The sequence below is a fragment of the Lissotriton vulgaris genome, chromosome 4_1, assembly GCF_964263255.1.
Source record: "Lissotriton vulgaris chromosome 4_1, aLisVul1.2, whole genome shotgun sequence".
NCBI lineage: Eukaryota > Metazoa > Chordata > Amphibia > Caudata > Salamandridae > Lissotriton > Lissotriton vulgaris.
The window spans coordinates 1,382,219,581-1,382,243,284 of NC_141691.1; the positions used below are offsets into that span (position 1 = coordinate 1,382,219,581).

General features: G+C 42.1%; 1 protein-coding gene across 1 annotated transcript in view; it reads right to left on the reverse strand.

Moving 5' to 3' along the window:
* USP14 (ubiquitin specific peptidase 14) overlaps nt 1-23,704 on the reverse strand; it is a 381,588-nt gene that overhangs the window by 124,207 nt on the left and 233,677 nt on the right. The window lies entirely within an intron of this gene.

Consider the following 23,704-nt stretch of genomic DNA (forward strand, 5'->3'; position numbering starts at 1 on the left):
TGTCTTAGCTGTCAGCGGAACAAGATCAGTTGTACTACCGCCCCTTGCTGGTAAAAAGGAGAACCGAGTTGTATCCATCGACCTGGTAAAAACCACAATCATGTGGCCAATAATAAGTAGTAGGCCCAGTGGACTCCCAAGAATTAGCAGAATTCCAAAACTTGCTACAATACAAGAGGTTCAAACTGAGAGACTAATCACATTTGATAAACCTGCAGTGAATAAAAAAGGACTATGCAACAATGCCATGGAACTTGTGCCTCTTGAAACCCAAATTGAAACAGTTAGTCAAGAAACACCAGTCTACAACGATGTAGCCTCAGACTATGCTAATGAAAGAAAAATTGAAAAAGAAATTCCAACAATTGACAGAACTGCATCTGACTACTTCATCAACAAAGCAACAGAACTCTGTCATCAACTCAAAGAAACCTATCTGATTTCTCCATGGATTGAATTCTGGAAAGTGTTAGGTGTACTTTTCCTCCTGCTTTGGCTCATCATGGTACTTTGTTTGGGAAAATTCATTGAGGGAAAATACAGTACGATGGACACAGCAAGTCAGAACATCAACTTGGTCCTAAAGCCACACAAGTCATCTCACATCGAGAAAAGAGAACTATCATCAGTGAATGTCACAGCCATTCCAATACCCGGTGGGGTAGTTTGGGACAAAACGGATTACGAAATCTATGGCCCGGTTGAACTCTTGAAATATTCACATCAATTCAAAGTTTCATTAAGTGACTTTGTAAAACCAAGTACATTCTCTGATGATTGGGACTTTGAAAGCATAAATAATATGTTGTTAGATTTAGTAATGTCAGAAAAATTTACAGAACATGATTATTTACAAGGTTCATCGACCTATGAACAAATGAACTGCTATAACCACTTTGCACATCACTATTTGCATAAATCTGCTCAACCTAGAAATGTTTTTAAGTATAATCAATGGGAACATTGTGCAACTCCACCTAAAAGCAGTTCGAAAACATTTGAGAAATTCCCATACTTCTCAGGGTTTAACACAAGTGATGCAGAAACATTTTATTATAAACGGTTAGATAAAACAGGGATAAAAACTATGTTGACAAATACTAAATTGATTTATTCGGAAACATTTTATGAAAAAATGATTACATTTGGTTTTGATTTCTGGGAAAACAACATTGAAACAAAAACCATCTGGGGTACAAAAGAATGGCAGGTCCAAGGTTTAGAAGCATTATTTTGAGCCTGCATGATCCCAGAACAAATAATGTTCTTGAATGACACCATTCAACAGACTACTTGTCTTGGCCTAGCTAAGATTAAAGACCTAAACAAACCGTCTATTCCAAAGCCAATACCTGATAATACGACCACAGATATTGAGATAGACTTATTTCATATTTTACACCAAAACAGAACACATCCTGATTGGAAAAAGTGGTTGATCTGGCCAACAGACACAAATAACTGTCAAGATAGATTCCTGAACAAAATACAGGGGTTCAAAATGACCAGACCAGACCCTAGATACTCCCAGAGACAACATCCAGGGATAGTAACAACATACAGTGTAGGGAAACTATGCCTTGAATGGCTACAGACATCCACACTGGCAGAAATTAAGCAACAGTTGACTTTACTTAAAGACGGTGCTGACTTGCGCGATCTCATAATGGGACCACGCAAACAGGGTCAAAAACGTTTCACAGCGGCTAGTATATACGCTACGTACAACGAAGCTTGGAAAGTAACTCAAATTGAGACAGCCGAGAAAATACGAGAAATTGATCGTATTAATTTGGAAAAAACGCTTTCTGTTGTGGACAATGGGTTAATGACTGTCCTCCAGAATATATTCACTGGACAGTATATATTCACTGGACAGTATTGTATCATCTGCTATCGATATAATAGATCAGGACTTGTTAATGTTACAACACGGTCAGTCCCAATCAGTCCCAATTACGTTCTATTGTACAGCTAGGCTGGACGTTGCAAAATCTGCGTTCAAGCTACGTGCCATGGCGTCTGATAAATACAACGTCATTATTCTCTATCTTTAACCTTACTGATAAACAAATCAGTTTGGCAAAAAAAGGAGTAGACTATACGATTCTGAGCATTGAAAAACTTGAGAGATTACCATTGACAATGTCAGAAAGACCTGTCATTACATGGATAATACACGGAATAATCACAATTCCGATAACAACTTTCCAATTTAAAAATTGCCAAGAGTATATACCAGCAGGCCAGTATGAAAGGTTGGGTAAAGGGTACATTAAGTCATCATGGAAATTACCTTACACACACACGTTATAGTGACAAGAACCAGAATGTATTTCTTAGTGGTAACAATTGTAAACGATCACTAAGCGGTATACTTCTGTGCCAAGGTATTCATTCGCATGGGGCCTGTGAGGGGACTTCAAATAACCTTTCATGCCACCAACACGGCACACCTGCAACACAGATAGAGCCATCCTTTAGACAACTTTCTAACGGGGGTTACGTTCTAATAACGGACCACAGCTGTTGTGGCATGGTGCCAGGGAAAGCATATCTCGTAAGCGTTCGTTCCATGGTCTCTTGCTGTATGCAAGTATTGTATCCAAACGGCCCTCCTGATACAGAGGCGACGATTTGGCCTTCTTTGAATATCTCTTCTATACGAATTGATACTTTAAGTAGAATGAAGTCTGTTCTTTTACAGACAACCGAGCCTTTAACGTCATCAAAAGAAACATATGATCTTCAAGTTGCCAGGACAACAGCAGAGATACATACACTTTTATCAACTAATTGACCCGTGCATTTCGTAGAAATGCTAAGCCAAATTCTAAATATGTCAGATACCAGTGGCATCGCACATGTATTTAAGACAATTTTTTCGGGACTGTTAACACCCTTCGAAGCAGTTCTGGGCATCTTTCCCAATTTTGTCCATTCTGTCTTTGGCGGCCTACCACTACTTTTGGGACTCTTAGCAGGAATTTTATTTTTGACTCTTCTGCTACGATATGGCAAGCCAAATCGCAGACAAGACTCCAGCAACGATGGAAGAAACAATCCTAGCTATACGCTATTAGGACCGCATAACTAAAGTCCTTGGATTAGCCCGGCTAAGAGATCTAAATATGACCTGGTTTCTTTCATTCAGACCTATATGGCAAAACTGCATCTTACCTGTGCTTCGATGTATGTTATGCGGAGAAGAATGTGTGTTGGACACCTGTCTTACACTACAATCAGCAGTACCAATGGATATCGATACTTTGCTAAGTCCTGTAACGGCTCATGCATCGTGTTGTCCCCAGCGGTTACCAATCCTGATGACGGCATTCGTTGAAACTTCAACACTACGATTAGGTGGCAGTAAAGTATGAGATGAGAGCAACATCACCCAGGTACGACCTTCTGTGAGCATTGCTGATCCTGACATCGATGATAGCAATCATTCTCACGACTGCACCGCTGCAGCATTTTCAAACTTAGTCGAACTTTCACCTGAAGCTGTAGACTGCTTTTTTGCACATCTGTCTGAAATGATGTTCTCCCCTGAACAGAAAGAATAACTTTTTAAGCAAACCGGCACACAGCGTTCCCCTGAACTCTGAATTCGGCCTTCAGCTTTGATAAACAAAAGTTACTGAAAACATTTGGAACTATTTTCTCCCCTGAAAACGAAATTTTATTTTTTCAAAATTCCAAAATATTTACCCTTTTTTCTGGCACATGTACTCTGCTTAAAGTAGAACTATTCTTAAAGAACAGAGCTTCTATTTTTAGTAATTCTAGAGACAAAATATTACCTCAGCCTCTAGCACACTTACAAGCAATTGTATTTATATGTGAAGAAATAGTCTTGACCTTCTTTTCTGTATTAAGAGACATTTCATGTGTAATTTTCGCAAATCGTTCAGCTAAATATATATGCATCTTTTTTTCTGAATGATTACACTGCTTGATAAACGTACACTACCAATAATCTTTTGTGTATTTCGCATACACCATTTCAAATGCAAAAATGTATTTTGGGGTGGGTTGGAATACATATGCACCTTTAAATGTTTACTATTGCTTAGTTTTAGTAATGATGGACATTAGATCGTGGAGTGGGTATTGTGTTTTTATCTAGGAACCTGAATCAACATTGCTATTTTATGCCCTTGTACGGCTATAATCAATAATATCCCTATAATGGCATACGAATCAGATCCATATTTAAGTAAATAGCCCTTGCAGTCCAAGGCACGGCAAAAGCTACTTCCTTGGATTCCTAGAAAGCACAACGAGTTCTTTCGACACACCAAACCTCCAGCAACCTGGGAAATCCCCATTTGCTTTGTTTTGATTTGTAATAGAACTCCTGCAAGCACTGTAAGAACGGCCAGTTCTTAGTGACATCTTTATGGACGTCTTATGTCCAAACCTTAGGTCAAACTCTGCACCTTTCAGGTATAAATATACCAACGTTGCCTTAAGCAAACACAAGGTGGTGGTTTTGGAGCAGATCAGCTATCTACTTGCCCGAGAGCCAAGCTGATGCGAGAGCCCACGGACACTGCCCCTTCTCTTTGACGCGCTGAGAAAGACGCTGTCTTTTCTCCTGCCGAGAAAATCCAGCTACGGCGTTTCGAACCTACCCTTGCGGGTTGCTGGGATATAGAGTCCTGAGGAAAGAGATACCAGACTTCCTACATTCTATTCTCAAGGTACAGTGCTGACAAACCCTTAAAGAGAATTCTTGAATCAGATTCTTGGCAAAACCAACTTAACTTAAAACTGCTACTTACTTACTCCTTCCCACGTATTAGGCTTAGGTCAGGTACACCGGGGTAGGCGTATTTTAGAAGCACCAGTTGAGCATGTTAGTCAATGTATATATGTATGTATATATTTTATCCATTTTAAAGTATCTTATGGCTAAGAAACCATATCAATGCTTTTACAGTATTTCATAATACTCCTTTTACTGTACGTACTTTACTTGACATTAAGTATTGCAATTGTGGCAATTCATTTCTCTTGCATGAGAAGGAAGACTGCACAATAAATAATACCTTTTATTGAAAACGCCAGTCTCTCTCTTCTCTGCACTCTGGTGAAACTAAGAACGCACAATTGACTGAGTGAAATAGCGGTCTATTGTTTTCACACGACTCTAGAGATTTACTCTTATTCTGAGGGAGCAAAGTTGTCATGTTATATGGTTGTCAGAAGCTAATCCCTTCTTGTCTATCCAGGGAGGTTAAACTCCTCCTCGTTTATTCAAGAAAGTGTCTAGTGACCTCTGAGTTAGCTGGCAAACCTTAAGTCTAATATAGTCAGTAGAGACCTAGTCGACCTCAGTCCTACGTCTACACTGCTGAATATATTATTCCAATGTGCAGAGCCTATTGGGAATAGAGGAACTACACTACAATACAGCAAATCAGGTTCAGCAGCTTCTAATTATCTCAGATATATCCATGCAATCTAGGGTCTTTCTAAATGGTTGGCAGTTCTGCAGGTTCAAGGCCTAAATTACATCTTCAATCTAGTGATAATGATGTAAACCATCTCTAATAAAAAAAAAAACAAATATCAAATTTCTGTCATGGTGAAGAATGGTTGTCATGTTTCTGATTTTCTACCAGGCCTTCCTTTAACTTTGCGGTACAAAAGGGGGTGGCGATGGACGGAGCATCTGAATCAATCAAACACTCACACCCAGTCAAAAGATCTGGGTTTAATCCATCACCGTTCTTTAGCCCACTCTGCCACCCCGGTTCAGACATGGCTATATGCAAATCAGTCTGACCCTGTGCCTCATGGGAACAGTCCAGCCCAAACTGCCAAGCCATGTCTTCCCTGGACCGGAAACAAGCTTCCGAGGACCGGTTTCTGGCATTCCAGCCGCCTTCAACCCGGCTTGCTTGAATCCAGTGGCAAAGTGAGCAAGGGACTCACGTCTGAGCATACCCTGCCACACTTATGGCAGCCAAAAGCGGTACAAAAGGGGGTGGTGATGGTAGGAGCATCTGAATCAATCAAACACTCACACCCAGTTGAAAGATCTGGGTTTAATCCATCACCGTTCTTTAGCCCACTCTGCCACCCCGGTTCAGACATGGCTATATGCAAATCAGTCTGACCCTGTGCCTCATGGGAACAGTCCAGCCCAAACTGCCAAGCCATGTCTTCCCTGGACCGGAAACAAGCTTCCGAGGACCGGTTTCTGGCATTCCAGCCGTCTTCAGCCCGGCTTGCTTGAATCCAGTGGCAAAGTGAGCAAGGGACTCACGTCTGAGCATACCATGCCACCCTTACGGCGGCCAAAAGCGGTACAAAAGGGGGTGCATTTGTGTAAATTGTGCAACTTAAAGTATTTTCGTAAGAGTTTTGTTGTGTGCTTAGTACCCTGTCCTCATAAAGAGTACAGGGCTGTTGTGATCTAAATAAATACACTGTTTATTTTCATAACACTTGTGTGGTGTCCTTTCACTTGGTGTTCAAGGGGTATATGTGATGGTATAACAGCTGGCTTAACACGCCCTCTAGAGTTTAGCCCGAAGACTGCTCGTATCCATGCTACTAGGATAGCTGGTCTATAAGGTTGACTTACAACCAATCACCATAAGGGTTGTTTGGACTGATACATAGTGATCACTAGAATAGTGAACACTGAATATCAGGCCAACTTCTCACACCCTCTCTCTATTTCAAGTTTTCTTCACATTCCCATTATATGGCACCTATTTGCATTCCGTGGGCAATCCACACAAGTTCTTTTTCCCTTTCTGCTCTTCAAATTTCTTTGCAATTCCTCTTGTCCTTTTAAATTTCATTTTATCATGTTTTTGTAGTGGTTACTCATCTTTTTCTTTCCTTTCTCTGGCAACATTTTTCTTACTTACCCCTTACTACATTCTCTTCTTTTTTTTTATTCTAGCCTATGAATATTACAGGTTTTTTTTATCTGCTCTGGTTCTCTTTTCACTGGTTGTCACATGGACCATTTTCTTCTCCTCTCGACTTTTTGTACTTATTCATTTTTATTATTCCTTTAACCTTTTCCTCTTTTCTCCTACTCTTTGCTAACTGTTCTACATTTTTCGCCTACTCGCACTCTACTTTCAGGAATGAGTGGTCTTCGAATTATATCTTGGAATGTTAAAGGTATTCGGAATCCTATTAAAAAGCAACGTGTTCGGTCTCATTTAGCGAGATTGAAATGTCAAGTAGCTTTGCTGCAAGAAATGAGTCTTACTTCACAAGATCTATCTTTTTAGCGTAAACAATGGGTAGGAGAAGCCTTTTGCTCTCCAGCGGTTAACAACAAAATGGTGGTGTAATTTTATTTAATAAATCATTTACTGTCCAGTTGCATAATGAGTTTCATGACACTAATGGTAGATGGTTGTTTTTAGACAGTACTGTTAATGTGCACCTTTCTTTTTGTAATGTTTATGGACCTAACGGTATTGATTCATCCTTTTGTAATGATTTCTCCTCACTTCTTTTCTCATATGCAACTGAAGATTTAATTGTGGGTGGTGACTGTAACAAACTCATGGATCCCTTTTTAGACCGGAAATCACAAACCAAATACGTTCCCAATAGGATGCAAAAATCCTTTCACAAAGCAATCTCTTCCAGAGGCCTGGAGAATATCCCATCCTGACTCACTTGAATTTTCCTTTTTTTCTACAATGTATGCATCACACTCCCGTATTGATTATATTTTCCTCACTCAACATGCTTTCCAATTCATGACTAACTCAGAAATAGGTTCTATTCTGATTTCAGATCACGCCCCCGTCATGGACTACCCCTCACCTATTTCCGCTTCTAGACGCTGGCGCTTTAATAATTCCTTCCTTTTAGAGTCCCAATTTATTGATCACTTTACGCTTTTCATGGAAGAATTTTTCCATTATAATCTGATCTCTACCTCCGATTTCCACTTTATTTGGGATGCCTTCAAGGCTGCCGCTAGAGGTTGTATTATTGACTTTGTATCCCGAAAGAGGAAAATGGCCCTCTCTAAATCGTCTCAAATCCTTAAACAAATGAAAGAACTTTAACACCTTTATTTCACCACTAATTCCTCTGATACACCATCTTCTCTTATCAAAGCAAAAATGCAATACAATAAACATTCCTGGGACTCTGCTCCCAATAATCTTCTCAAATATAACGCTAAAATGTATGGTGGTCGTAACAAAGCAGGCATATCACTTGCGAACTATCTTAAAATTAAAAAGCAAAAATCTAAAATTATAGACATTATTGACTCTCAGGGAGGTTGTCAGTCCACGGATGCTAAAATCCTTGACTGCTTTGTACAATAATATTCTTCCTTCTACACTCCAGAATCCAGTTTTTCCTCCGTACAAATGGACTCTTTCTTTCAGTCTATCCCCAAATCCCTTGACAATCCTGTAGATTTTTCATCCCTTGACATTCCTTTTTCTGAGAAGGAAATACTTAATGCTATTACTCTTTTGCCCAAGGACAAAACACCCGGTCCAGATGGCTTTACTGTACATTTTTATCTCCACTTTAAGAATGTTTTAATACCACACTTACTTTCCCTGATCAATCACTTTCTTGCTAAAGGTGAATCTAGGGGATCCTTCACACAGGCAATGCTTTGTCTTATTCCTAAAAAATATAAAGATCCCTCCCTCTGCAAAAATTATCGGCCCACCTCCCTAATTAATACAGATTGTAAAATATATGTAAAAATCTTAGCCATTCGTATTAATAAAGTAATCCCTGACCTTGTCAATATCTGTCAGTCTGGATCTGTCAAAGTTAGATCTATTACTGACAACTCGAGAACTCTCCTTAATATCATACATTTCGCCTCGAAGATGGATTCTCCTATCTCAGCCATCACGTTAGATGCAGAAAAAGCATTCGGTATGGTCAACTGGGATTTTATGTTTGGAGCGTTGAGATGGCATGGTTTTAGCCCCCCCATTATCCACTATATTCAACTCCTATATTCTGATCCTTCTACTTTTATTTGGGTCAATGGCGCACAATCAAAATATTTCTCCCCTTATAGAGGAACCATACAATGTTGTCACCTCTCTCCCCTTCTTTTTATCCATGCATTAGAACCTTTCTTGGAAAAAATACGGTGTTCATCATCCTATTTTGGCTTTACATATAAGAATACTGAGATTAGGTTTACTGCTTGTGCAGATGATATTTTACGCTATATTTCTAATCCAACTACTTCTTTGCCTGCACTTTTCTCTCTATTACATGATTACTCCTTAGTTTCTGGATATAAATTGAACATAGACTAATCCAAAGTTCTACCTCTTAACCCTTTCGATGCTGATGACGAGCTCAGCTCGTCATGATGCACGGGTGAGCTGTGCTGATGACGAGCTGAGCTCGTCATGAACAATGGGAATCATCCAAAGTCAGCACAGGAGGGGAAAACACCTAGCAGCCAAGGTGTTAATAAATTCTGCCTCTCCCATATGTTCCAGGGTTCTGGTTTTGAATGGAACCCCAGAAATATTAAATGTCTAGGTATTCTTTATTCCAATACTATTAGAGAAACCATCAACATCAATCATAAGGATATACTTTAAAAAGTTTCCTCACTCATAGACTGCTGGTCCCCCCTTTTCTTACCTTGGTGGGCGAGGCATGCAACTGTTAAAATTATGCTACTTCCTATTGTCAACTTTTATCTTTCGATGCTTCCCATCTCTCTCCCACATTTTTATTTTCAAAATCATAAATCATCATCTAACAAAATTCGCATGGAATAATCACAAAGCTAGGATTTCTCTCTCTCTCGCCTTCAACAACCTAAAGAATTAGGCAGGGTCAATTTCCCTAATATTTCTCGGTTTTACTCGCCCTTTACTTCAAAACAAATTTGGCCTTTCCTAACTAATTCATCTTCTCCTCCCTTAACAGGCTGGAGCTCAAAAGTACTTGCAAACTCGCTCCTTTTTCTTTCCTTACAGTCAGTCGTTTATCTCAACCTCCGAAGAGATTTCTTAACCTCACATTTAAACACTACAAAGCACTAGCTCTTTCACTGTTTCGCTCTTTTCTCTCACAAGCTAATCTTCACTCTTACTCCGATCTGGTACAATAAACTCCTAAAGATTAACAATAGAGCGCTTTTTTGGAAAGAATAGGTTGACAAAGGTATCATCACTTACTTAAAGATAATTCTTAGAGAACTTTCCCAGATATCCAGGATGCTTATCTTTCTAACACACACTCTTCCCAATTTCTCTTGCTTAAACACGCCCTAACCTCTATTATTTCGCAGAATAGTTCCCTGTCCACCACTGTCCAGACTTTCTCACCTCCACCAGACTTTTCTACTCCTCTCAGAGCCGCTGCTATCTATAAAATACTTTGCCACCCCATTATTGATAGGCCCAAATCTAAACTTGAGCTTTTATGGGAACTTGAGATACTATTGGTCCAAAATACACACTGTTTCCCGATCCGCCAGCACCACACAGACTTTTTATAATAGACTTTTTTACTCCTTCTGATTTACACACTTTCAAGTTACTTGATTCCAAAAAGTGCTGGTCCTGGTTTCATGACAACAGTGACTTTATACACAGGTTTTTTCTGTGCCCGTTGGTTAAATCCCTTTGGTCTCGCATCTGGTCAAAACTAAACAACATTTTATCCACTGAATCTCTCTGAGATTGTGCATATTTTCCTGGGCGGTTCTTCACCTATATGGAATGTTCATTGTAATGTACGTACATTTATAGATCTTGTTGTAGCAATTTCTTTTCAGATCTCATATAATGCCTGGTGGAATTTGTTATGTCATCATCATAGGCTTGACCGCGCCTTTGCCACCACTGTACCTTTACTAATCAAAAAAGACTTGTTATGGTTGCCGTTAACTGATTTTCTTCCCAGACAAATACCTTAAATGTTTTTCTTTTATTCCCTTATCTTCTAAAGATGTTTATTGTTGTTTTTCATTTTTACTTCTTTATAGTAATTTCAAGTACTGAATTTGTATTCTAGGTTGCCCCTTTTTTCTTCCTCCCCCTCCTTTCTTTTTCCCTTCCCCCTCTCCTCTCACACAAAACAAAACACCTTTAAAAGCTGTGTTCCTTGGTACAGTTTATTTACCCCTTTTGGGGAAAGTTTGCTTATTGTCACATCTCAATTTTTTACCTTTTTTTTTCATTGCCATTTATACTTGTAGTGATGTTTTACTTTGTATATCTTATTTAATAAAGCTTTCTAAACTGAAAGTGGAAGCAATGGAAGGAAGGTTTAGACGCATACATTGAAGCCATTGGTGGCGATGATTATATAGATAAAAGGAAATTAGCTATAATAAAACAATGTCTTTGCGTGGAAAGCAGACATTTTAAGCCACATACCACCAAGTACTGTCAATCACACATCGTCAAAGGATGATGATATTGATATATTCAAAGAGGCTATTAAACAGTTGGATAAACAGTATATTAAAAAATCAATGAGGTGGTGTCACGTCACAAATTTCTCAGTAGAGGCCAACATGATTCTATAGACATTTTTGTTAATGATTTGGGAATCTTGGCATCCAAATGTAATTATACTATGTTTCATGGCCAGATGGTACGTGACCACCTGTACACAAATTTGCTGATGTTAAGCTTCAAGCTCATGTTCTCTCCAACTGTCCCAAAGCCATTTGTCTCCCAGCTAGAGAGATTTTATGGACAGACCACTTCCTTCTAGAAATCATACTCTCAACTCCCAAAAGACCGGTAAATAAAGGACCCTCCCTTCCTACTTGGCGCCGTCAATGGCACAAAATTTCCCTAAGCAATCTACAGGAAATTTGGGTACAACCCACTATATTAGCAGAAGATACTGTAGATGTAGCACTGGCAAAGCTTACAGGCTCAATCAAGCAAGCCATAGACACTTTGGCCCCCCTAAAACTATACAAAGAATATCCCGCCTCCAAACAAGAAAGCTGGTACACTCAGGAGTTAAGGGAGGAAAAACAAAAATGTAGACAAGCCGAAAAAAAATGGAGGAAACATAAGACCAAGGAAACAAGAGCGGTCTTCCATCATACTCAATCTCAGTACTATAAAAACATCAGACAGGCTAGAAAAAATCGCCTTCTGCAACAACTAGAAGAAGCTACCAACTGTCCCAAGGAGCTTTTTAAAATCCTCCAAAACTTTGTCAATCCCGCCGCATGTGAAAGCTCGGAGGAGTTCTCACAGACCTTATGCGACGAGATATCGTCCTTCTTTGAGAGTAAAATTAATACTATATATGAAAAAATAGTGGCTGCCAATAACAATACAAATGTCACTAACAGGATTATACCTCTAAACCCGCCTAAAGACAAAGACAGTGGAAGTCCCATATCACACTTCCCCCTCATTGAAAGTGCAGATCTCCCTCATCTCATTACTTACATCAAATCAGGGTCTCCAAACGACCTTCTCCCTGCTAAAATGGTTCCCCCCCTGATCCCTCTCCTGGGCCCCTTCATACAGAATGTCATTAACACATCTCTTACTAAAGGACAAGTCCCAGCAGACTGGAAGAGGGCGGTAGTAAACCCAATACGCAAGAAAGCTGCTTCCCCGTGGACCGACCTTTCCAACCTGCGTCCTATTTCACTCTTACCATACATCAGTAAGATAGCCGAGAAGCATGTGAACACCTACCTGTCACAACATCTAGAAGCGACGGAGGGCCTGGACTATTCCCAATCTGGGTTCAGGCCAAACCACAGCACCGAATCTGCCCTCCAAACAGTGACCAATAACATCAGAATGGCACTGGATGGGGGCAACTCTATGATTCTGGTGCTGTTGGATCTCTCCGCCGCTTTCGATACGGTGTCTCACAAAGTGCTTCTTGAGCGACTAAAAGACGTAGGTTTGGAGGGCACGGCACTGGCATGGATGGAAAGCTTTCTGTCAGGACGCTCTCAAGAGGTTAGGCTGGGCTCCCACAAATCCATCCACAGGGAGCTCAATGAGGGAGTGCCACAGGGCTCCTGCTTAAGCCCTACACTTTTCAACGTGTATGTGGCTCCCCTAGCCAACCTAGCAAGATCATTTGGGTTTACACCAGTGTCGTACGCTGACGACACCAAACTACTCTTTCCCTTTAAAGACCTGACACCTGCGATAAAAAAATCTTTCGCAGAGGGAATGAGAGCAATATCTGCTTGGATGTCAGCAAACTGTCTCCAATGCAATATAGGAAAAACGGAGGTCATGCTGTTTGGACAAGCAATAACACATTGGACACCGGACTGGTGGCCCCTGGAATTAGGTCCTGTTCCAAGTCCCAAAAACACAGTGAGAAACCTAGGAGTGTTAATAGACCAAACACTCACTTACAAGGACCACGTAAACCAGGTGGCGAGTACCTGCTTCCGAGCCATCGGAATGCTAAGGAAAGTGTTTCCCTACCTGCCAGACTGCCATAGAAAAACACTAGTGCAGGCATTAGTTATCAGCAGAGTGGATTACTGCAATGGCCTTCTTTTGGGAGCAAATGAAGGGCAGTTAAAAAAACTGCAAGTAATCCAAAACACGGCAGCAAGGATAGTCCTCAACGCCCCCCCAGGACTCCTTCCCTCCCCCTGCTGACCAAACTCCATTGGTTACCAGTGAGGAAGCGAGTGCATTTTAAGACCTTATGCACAATCCACAAAAGTGTGATAGGCAATGGCCCTAAATATCTGACCAACATCTTCCTGCCTTACGCCCCGGGGCGAACCCTGCGCTCTGGTAACCAACAGCTTTTGCAGGTGCCTAGAATAAAAAAGGCCAGACAAGGAGGGCGAGCCCTGGCCCATCTTGGACCAAAGCTTTGGAACTCCCTGCCTCTTGAGATGAGAATACTGACTAACCATCTGACCTTTCGTAAGGTCCTAAAAACACATCTATTTCCCATTAACTGACCCCCCTCTCTCTAAATGCACCATTTACCTCTTCATTAACATCGGAGGATATTCTCACTGGCAAAGCGCGGAGATACCCCTTCGGGGGTCTATTCATGCGCTATAAAAGAATATAAAATAAAATAAAATAGTTTTGAAGATATGAAACTGGGTTTAAAAGAACTTGCTGAACAGAAGGTCTCTGAAGTTAATTAATTAAAAAGTCTAATCCAGAGGAAGCCACGTCCAGCAAATCAAAGTCCAAAACGCAGTCTAACCGAGACAGAAAAGAATATATTTGTTTCAAATGTGGCATTCCTGGTCATTTAGCCAACAACAAAAGATCTCCTGCCATTGGTCAAGTGTGCAGCTATTGTAAACTAAAAGGACATTACACAAGGATGTGTGTAAACATGAACAGGTTCAAGAATGGGAATATAGACCATAAAAACCAGAATGATGAGAATGTGAAAGTAGTTAGAGGTGATATGGAGGAAGATTAATTTCTATTAACTGTTAATGAAGTTAACAGAAATATGAAAGATGCTTCTTTTTGCACTGGTGTAATTGGGAACAAGAATGTGAGAGTTATGGATGATTCCGGTGCCAGACATACTCTCACAGGAGATGAATGGTTAAAAGAGTTTCCTGATGTATGTTTATCACCTCCAGATATCAAACTGGTTGGGTATGGAAAAAAAAACATTGATGTATTAGGGTTTTTCACAACTACTCTAGGTTTTAAAGGCAAATCCATTTCCTCCAAAGTGTACGTTGCAAGGGAAGGCTCATGTCTTTTAGGGTGGCCTTAAAGATCTTATGATCACTTAAGATCCAAACCAGGTACTTGGGTACTCAGATTTGATTCTTCATATTGATATCGATCCTGCATCTGAGTGGGGGAAAAAAAATTCCCAGAGTATTTCTATCTGCCAAATCAGGCCTTCTGGAAAATGTTGTTCACAAAATCATTCTAAAACATGTTGCTGTACCCAAACTGGGGTGGGAGGTCCCACATGACCCGAAGCATGCGATTTTGGGTATCGCGGACGGGTTGGATGGTTCAAGGAATGAAAAATTATTTGACACTACAGCGATGGTGGTGGTGAAGAGGGATACAGCTTCTGTCTGGAAAAATCCTGACCCTTCCACTGTGGGGAAATGGCGGGCCGGGGTTGACTGGTGCGCCACACAGGCAAGAGCGCTGTATGCGGCGCGTGGCTGCCCAAAGAAGTCCCTTAGGGTTTGGGGGAAGTGGTTGGGGGGGGGGGGGGGGGGGGGGGGGGGGGAATAGCATAGTCTTGTAGGGGATGCTTCGAAATTGTCCTTTTGACTGTGTGTGTAATTAACCTTGGATTGTCCAGTTTGGTACATGCATCCTTCTGCAATCATGGCATCTTGCTATTCTGATGGTACTTTGTTGAAAACCGATAAAAATTTGTTTATCAAAAAATGCTTTAATTAAAGGGACTCTAAATAGTGACAAGTGTTGTCTGTTTTGTAAGTACGCAGCAAGTGCTGCAAGATGTAAACGTATAGATGAGTATGCTAGATTACATCTTTGTAAATGCAGTAGATAGCAAATGATATTCTGGATGGAAGCATCCAGTGGATCAATATGATAATTGGTGCAGTAAATGGCAAACCTTTTCCATTTTGCAGCATAGCAAGCTCTAGGAGTAGGTCGTCTGGCTTCTTCAATGATGTTTGTACAGTCTGGTGGCAAGTTGAGGTAACCAAACTCTAAGACTTCAGGAGCCAGATCGCCAGATTCAGTTGACTTGGATCTGGATGTCTGATCTCTCCTTGGTTCTGCGTTAACAGGGATGGGGACAGGCACAGTCTTTGGTGCTGAACTAGTTAGAGTTCTAGCAGCGTTGTGAACCACAGTTAATTAAAGTAGAGGATGACTACAAGGGATTTTGTTTTAGAAGTCACTTCACTTAAATTGTTTTAAACTTATCGGTTCTTCAACAAATTAAACCCAGTGTATCCACAGGATAACTTCAAAATTAATTTCAATTTCAAGACAAAAAGTAAACAAATACAGTAAAGAGAAGAAACACAGCAAAAAAGGATGCTATTCAAAGTTATTTATATCAAAATTAATCAAATGGAAAATTTCATGGGGATAAACATGGAACAAAACGCTTGACATAAAAGTTATGAAAGGCAGTATATCTGTGTCAACAGGTCAATTCATAACAATGCATCAGCTCCAACAATAGCAGAGGAAAACCAAAATCATAAATGTATCATGGTGTCCTTCAGTACAAACAATGTTGAGGAGTTGATGTATTAGGTCGACGTTTCGGTCTTGTATGTTTTTTGGAACTTAATTTTTAAGTTATCCTGTGGATACACTGGGTTCAATTTGTTGAAGAACCGATAAGTTTAAAACAATTTAAGTGAAGTGACTTCTAAAACAAAATCCCTTGTAGTCATCCTCTACTTTAATTATTCATTGCCCAAGCCTACAAGGGTATATTGGGTTTCCCACCTTTCTGACAGTGAACCACAGTTGGCATGCCCATGTGGGAGTTACTAAGATTAGTTTGAGAGACTGTTGTCGAAGCCTGTGTACCACTAGTGGGATTAGTGGGAGTGGTGGAAAAGCGCATGCAAATCTGCCTGACCAGTTCATCCATATCGCATTGCCCTTGGACAACGGGTGTGGAAACCTGGCGGCGAAGTTTGGGCATTTTGCATGGTCGTGTGTGGCGAACAGATCTAGGTCTGGTTAGCCCCACTTGTGGAAAAATTGTAGAGGAACTTGTGGATGTAGTTCCCATTCGTGAATTTAATATTTATATGACTCCGCTTGAAAGAGTGGTCGCCCCTTCAGGAGTGAAGATCATCAGCTATGCTGATGACACTCAGCTGGTGGTAGGCCTCACCCAGTTGGTGGAACAACCTGAAGTCTTTCATGACTGCCTTGCTAATGTCCATCGTTGGATGTCCCACTCTGCCCTCAAGCTAAATGGGGAGAAAACTGAGCTGATGCTCCTGGGTAAATCCAGTCCCTCTATCATTGCCAGCTGCTGGCCTCGGTCTCTGGGTGACCCACCGTCTCCCAACAAGGAGATCAAGACCTTGGGAGTATAGTTGGAGGAAGATTTGTCCTTTAGGACCCATGCCAGGAAGACCGCAGGGGTGTGCTTCGGTTTGCTTCGGTCAGCTCGCAAGGTTTTACCACTGCTCCCTGATTCAGCGAGGATGCTTCTGATTCGTGGTCTAATCTTGTCAAGGCTTGACTATGGGAACGCGATGTTTCTCGGTGCTCCCAAAGCGACTTTGAAAACCCTCCAACAGGTACAAAATGCAGCCGCTAGAGTGTTGATGGATGTTTCCAGAAGACATTCAGCTGCCCCGGCCCTGAAAACGCTTCACTGGCTCCCCGTTAGGGAACGGGTGAAATTTAAAGCGCTGTGCACGGCCCATAAAATTTTGCATGGTAAGGGCCCACCGATCCTTGCCCCCATGGCACGCCCCTATAAGCCCACACGTCTTCTGCGTTCGGACCAAAGACATCTCCTGCAGTCAACAAAAGTAAAGAGAGCTCGCTCTGGGGGCAGGCGTTTCTCAGTGCAAGTGGCGGCACTGTGGAACTCCCTTCCCTTTAAGATCCGTTCAGAGCCTAAGATCCTACTCTTTAGGAAACTTCTGAAGACCCATCTGTTTCCAGTGTAGTGATTGAGCGGTGTTTCTTTCTTGTTCTGTACTGCGCCGGGATGCCCCTGGGTAACTGAGCGCGTTATAAATTTTATATAATAATAATAATAATCTGTTGTGTTTGTCGACTTAACAGATGTGCACTCTGATTGTGAACACCTGGAAGGTATTCAGACAGTAGATATATTTTTTGTGGAATGTCCCATCTCCAAATGTTCAGTTGCAGAGAATGTGTGCCTCCTTGTTTTTGTATATAGTACATGACTGTCATGTTGTCCGTCTGGATCAAGACAGCTTTGTTCTGTACATGTACTTGAAAAGATTTTAGTGCTAGGAATATTGCTGGTAGCTCTAGGTGATTGATGTGGAGCACTTTTTGTTGAGTGGTCCATCTGCACTGTGTTGTATGTTTGAGGAGATGGGCTACCCATCCTGTGAGTGATGAGTCTGTTGCAAGTACTATCTGTGGAACAGGTTCGAGGAATGGCTGCCTTTTGGACACATTTTTGGTGTTCCACCACTGCAAAGAGCGATGTGTGCGGCTGTCCACCAACACCAGATCTGCAAGTTGACCTTGAGCCTGATTCTTCTGATGTGCTAGACATTCCTGTAATGGACGCATTTGAAAATGCAAGATGCCATCATGCCTATGAGCTGCATGCACACTCTTGCTGGGAGAGAGTGTTGGTCTTGAAATGTTGTGACTAAGGCTTGAATGCTCGCTATCCTGGCTGGACTGGGATATGCTAGAGCTGTAGGCGTGTTTATTGTGGCCCCCAGATATTGGTGTATATGAGAGGGCTGGAGATGCAACTTGGCGTAGTTGATAGTGAACCCCAAGTTGTGCAATGTCTGAATGGTTTGATGAGTGTGTTGAACACACTGATTGAATGACTGGCTTTTATTAGCCAGTCGTCTAGATATGGGAAGACATGGATTTTTTGTCTTCTGAGATGTGCTGCTACTACTGCAAGGCACTTTGTGAACACTTTGGGTGCAGTTGTGACTCAGAATGGAAGGATTTTGAATTGATAGTGTTGTCCGTCCACAAGAACCTCAGATACCCTCTGTGAGAAGGATGTATGGGAATGTGGAAGTAGGAGTCCTTGAGATCTAGTGTGGCAAGGAAGTCGCCTTGTCGCAGCAGCGGGAGCACTTGTAGAGTGATCATGTGAAAACGGTCTGATTGTATATAAAGGGTGAGGGGTCTGAGATAGAGTATTGGTCTTAGAGTACCGACCTTTGAGGGTATTAGGAAGTACAGCGAGTAAACCCCTGTTCCTTGATTCGATAATGGAACAATCTCTAATGCGTTCTTTTGAAGCAATGAGATAACCTCTTGTTTTGGCAACGTAAGATTTTCTGTGGACATGGGACGCTGCTTGGGTGGTATATGTGGAGGGGTAGCTGTAAGTTCTAGGCAGTAACCATACTGGATAATTTGTCTCACTCACTTGTCTGTTGTGATGGAGTTCCAGACAGGTAGGAACTTAAACACTTCAGAGGCATCCTTAAGGACTCCTTTAAATCATTGGCAATATTTGCACTGACTTTTGGGACTGTTCAAATGTATCTAAGAGCAAGTCCTCTTCTGCCTCATCTGAGTGTATTGTAACCCATGATAGATGTCAGCCCTACTAATTAACTGTCCAAAACCGATATTGTCGTCTGGAGGAGATGGTTTTGAGGGGTATGTGTGTGGACTTGGGACATCTGGTATGTCTTGTGGGATAGGAAACTCCCAATCAGGTGGGTCAGTTGAGTACGTGAAAGGGTCATCTGGGTCACCCCATACCCCCATGTCGTCGTCATTCTGATGTGGAGGTGTATGAGGTGGAGAAAATGTAGTGGAGAAGTTTCAATTGGATGTGTAAAAGGTTTAGCTAGAGGAAGTGGGTTAGAAGTAATTATAGGAGAAGGGTGCATAGGCGATGTGGCAGAGTCCTTCTTCTTTACAGGCACTGGAGGAATAGGTGCTGTGTCTAACTTCCTCTTCCTATATGGTCCAGTTGTGACATGTCCTGTCTCTGGATCCATATAGATCTTTTTCTGTTTTGGATCAACTGGATCCGGATGAAAAAGCTCCTCTTCCTCAGGAACCGCTCTTGGCTCCTTGTTTTTCTGTTCCGAGCGGGGTTGATGTTTGTCTTTGTCTTTAGCCTTAGGAGGCATGATCGAGTCCTTTGGCTTCGCTTTTGGCTCCGAGGATTTTGGTTTCGGAGCCGAAGCTGGTTTCTTTGGTATGGAAACGTTATAAGCCGGTTTGTCTACAGGCTTAGGATTTTTCAGGCCCGGTTTTCTTTAGAAGTAAACAGCTTCCGAACTAATTTCGGATCCGGGACTTCTATAGGTTTCGGTGCCGAAGGTTCTGGTGGGATCAATGCATGCGGTCTGCTCGGTGCTGAGCTACCGGAAGTCTTTTCGATATGCTTCTGAAGGCGGGGCTTCTGAAGTATGTTTTCGGTCTAGACTGGGCCCAGCAGGCGGAATGTTGACCTTTGCCTTCGGTTTTGGTGGTGGGGTTGGGGTAGGGGCAGTAATACTCACTCTTTGACCTGGAATGATGGAGTCGTCGGAGTCATCTGCCTCTTACACGATTTCAAGATCCTCGGAATCTTCTTCTGGAACATCTGGGCCTTCGTCGAAGATGTCCACCGGTTCTGGCTCGGATTTCTGCAAGATGTGTCTACGGGCCCCTTCGATCTCGAATGGTCTTATTCGATCGAAAGGATGCGCAAGCTGGACTCGACATGTTCGGGTGATAAGCACAGGTTGCAGACCTTGTGATGGTCATTTGCAGAAATTTGCCTCCAAACTGGTGGCATTTCTTGAATGGCGTCCTTTTTCATGAGCTGTAGGCCTCACGGCGTGGATAGGCCCAACGGCCCATGTAGACCGGAATCGAGTTGATAAAGTTACGTCGAAGTTCGAGAATGTGTGTTAGTTGATCGGAAGAGTTAAGGAAGTTTTTTCGCGTCGAAATACTTTAGAAAGTATATTTCGAACCGGAGCGGAAAAGTTACATCCGAAACCAATGGCGGAAAAAAACAATCTAAGGATGGAGTCAATGCCCATGCGCACTATTGTCCAAGGGAGGAGTCACCTATCTCCTGATTACAAAAACTTCTTCCAAGACAACAACAACCTGCAAGCATCCGTGCCCAACACCAGATGGCGATGTAATGCTAAGTGTGAGATCTGCAGCTAATATGCCTCGAACCTGACCTTTTGTTTTAAGAAGCCACTGCTGTGTCTTGTATTGCACCTTTTTTTTTAGATATCTGGTCATTCTTAAAACATTATTCAATTTGTCTTAAGAATAATGGATACATTATTTTCAAAGCCCTTCCAAAGTTTTTTTAATCTCTACTGTAGGTTTCAACAGGGCCAGCACTTAAATTAAAACATTTTGCTAAAATGGAGACTACAGCTTTTTCTAATTGAGACTTTTTACATGCTTTGCACATACACAACATTTTACTTCAAAATTATTCTTCACGCAGCTCATTTTAGTAAGCATGTTATCATGTTGCAAGTACACTCTGTCCAAGGCTAGAAACACTGGACTCAATGATAGAAGTGTACCTGGAGAAAATTTTGGTGAAGTTTGATATTCGCCCACCTTAAGACTGTGGCACACTTGGACACAGTAGATGAGGGGCACGATTTTCTTAGCCAAACCATATAGAATAGAAGGGTACCCGCACCTTGTGCTGGACGACCACTAGGTTTGTAATCACAGCCGAATGGCTGTTACATACGATTCAGTGAGTACTTCAACTTATGTCTCCGAAGGCAGGGAATGGAGAAGTAGCCCTGCTCAATAAGAGGTTGCAATTGGAAGCTTGTACTCATTATGACAATGATTTATTTTGTTTTTTCTCATAGTTTATCGGTTATCATCGATATCGTCTCTCTGGGTAGTTCTCTGTTAGTAGCTTACTGTTCAAAATGTACACTAAGTGTGAAACATGTATTTTGTGCATATATTGATGTGTTGGGAGTGTAACTAAATGTACTAGTCATGTTGATGTTTTTCCTGCACCACAAGATGAAAAATCCAAGAGAAATGGAGGACTGGTGAACTTATGGAAATGTGACATTTGCACAGTTTTCTATCTGGCGACATTTTTTGGGCAAATAAAAAGGAAATTAACAATGCCAATAAATACACATAAAAAAGCAATAGCAACAACAGATGTTTCTGGACAGAGTGAATTATTTACATCAGTGTTTTTACTTGACATTTTGCTAATTTCAGAGATTTCCACCGTCCTTTCCTCCCGTCCCTTACATGGTAGTGTAAAGGCAAGTCATTGAGACTGTAATGCTTAATGTTTGGAATTTGTCCTTTTCACCAATGCATAAGACCAATGAAATGCACAGACACAAGAAACCTTGTTAAGAAGGATTTTACCCCGAATGCATCCTGGGAGATACTACTGTGCAGCTTCCTTCTAAAGGAGATAAATTACGTATATCTGCACTAGACAGAAGTGGGCTTCTTTGCATACACTGCATTGCTCAGAAGAACCAGCATAGAAGAAGCAACAGCTTAGAAAACCTACAGTTTACTAATGCAGATAAATACTTTAAGAGCAGGACTTTGAAGCTGATCCTATCACCATGTGCCAAAACATGACAGCAGCAAGCAGCCACTATGGTGGTTTTTGAGGCCACTAGAAAACATGGCACAAGGAGGTTAAAAGCAATTGGGAAAAAACAAAGTAAAAGCAACACCATCCTTCCTTCGTTTATAGGTTTTAAGGTGTGAGACTACAAGTTCTACCTTCAGTCATTCACAAAACAAGCATTTGCAATGCAATAGGTCTTGCATTGCTGTACATTTGAGTTATTGCCAACGCCAATAGCTCAAACTTTCAGTAATGTGACAGCTAGTGCACTGTAAAGCAATCGTTCACTCGCACTTTAGCTTTAAACATCTTAAACTAAAGCGCGGGTGGCGCGATTGCTTCAAAAGTAAAGTAATAGGTGTGAGAAGTTGGCCCGATATGCAGTGTTCACTATTCTAGCGACCACTATGCATCGGTCCAAACGACCCTTATGGTGATTGGTTGTAAGTCAACCTTAGACCAGCTATCCTAGTAGCGTGGATACGAGCAGTCTTCGGGCTAAACTCTAGAGGGCGTGTTAAGCCAGCTGTTATACCATCACATACCCCTTGAACACCCAGTGAAAGGATACCACACAAGTGTTATGAAAAATAAACAATATATTTATTAGAATCACAACAGCCCTGGACTCTTTATGAGGACAGGGTACTAAGCACAGAACAAAACTCTTAGGAAAATACTTCAAGTGCACAATCAATACAAGTGCCCGAGGGCACGGAAAGTTTAGTGGTCTCGGGCGGACCCGATAAGGCAAGTCGGAAGCGAGGGACTCGGGACCCTTAAGTAAGGAGGCTATGCGGGCACCGAAATGCCGAAGTTACCTAGCCACAAGGGCTGCGGCTGCACAAGTCTTACAGGCGTCGGGGGTCTTCGCTGACGAGCCAGGAGCCGGAAGGAAGGAGTTGATGGCCGGCGACCAGTGGAAATAGTTCGCAGAGATCCAAGCCTGGATCAGAAATAGATGACACCTGAAAGCAGAGGGGACCAAGTTCGTACTACTAGCCAGTAGTCAGAGGGTACCAGGAGGGCACCGGATGATCGTCACCTCGACTAGGTGAGTGGGCGACACTAGGCTCTGCAGTCTCACGGACCAGGAGGCGTTGTCGGCGACCAGGATGGAGGTGCGAGCTGTCCCACGAAGATTGATGCTGTCGGCGTCGCTGGGCCCAGGATTGGGGCAACAAGCCTTGGCAGATTTCAGGGCCACTTGGCAGGCCTAAAATGGCGTCTTGAGTGGACCAGGAGGGTCCGGGATGCTCCTTTCGCAGAAGGGAGCAAAGGCCAGTCTGGAGCAACCAGACCAGCAGCGTTGGTTGTCGGTTGTCGTCAAAAGAATCACAAGCCCGCAGCTAGTGATCGGACAACGTGCTGAACAGCGAAGCAGAAGGGCCCCACGCAGATCGTGGAGATATTGGGAGGCTGCACTTCGGTGCTGGAGCTGCTCAGGGTCGGGGCTTCTCGGACCCCAGAGCACTCACCAGAGGATTTC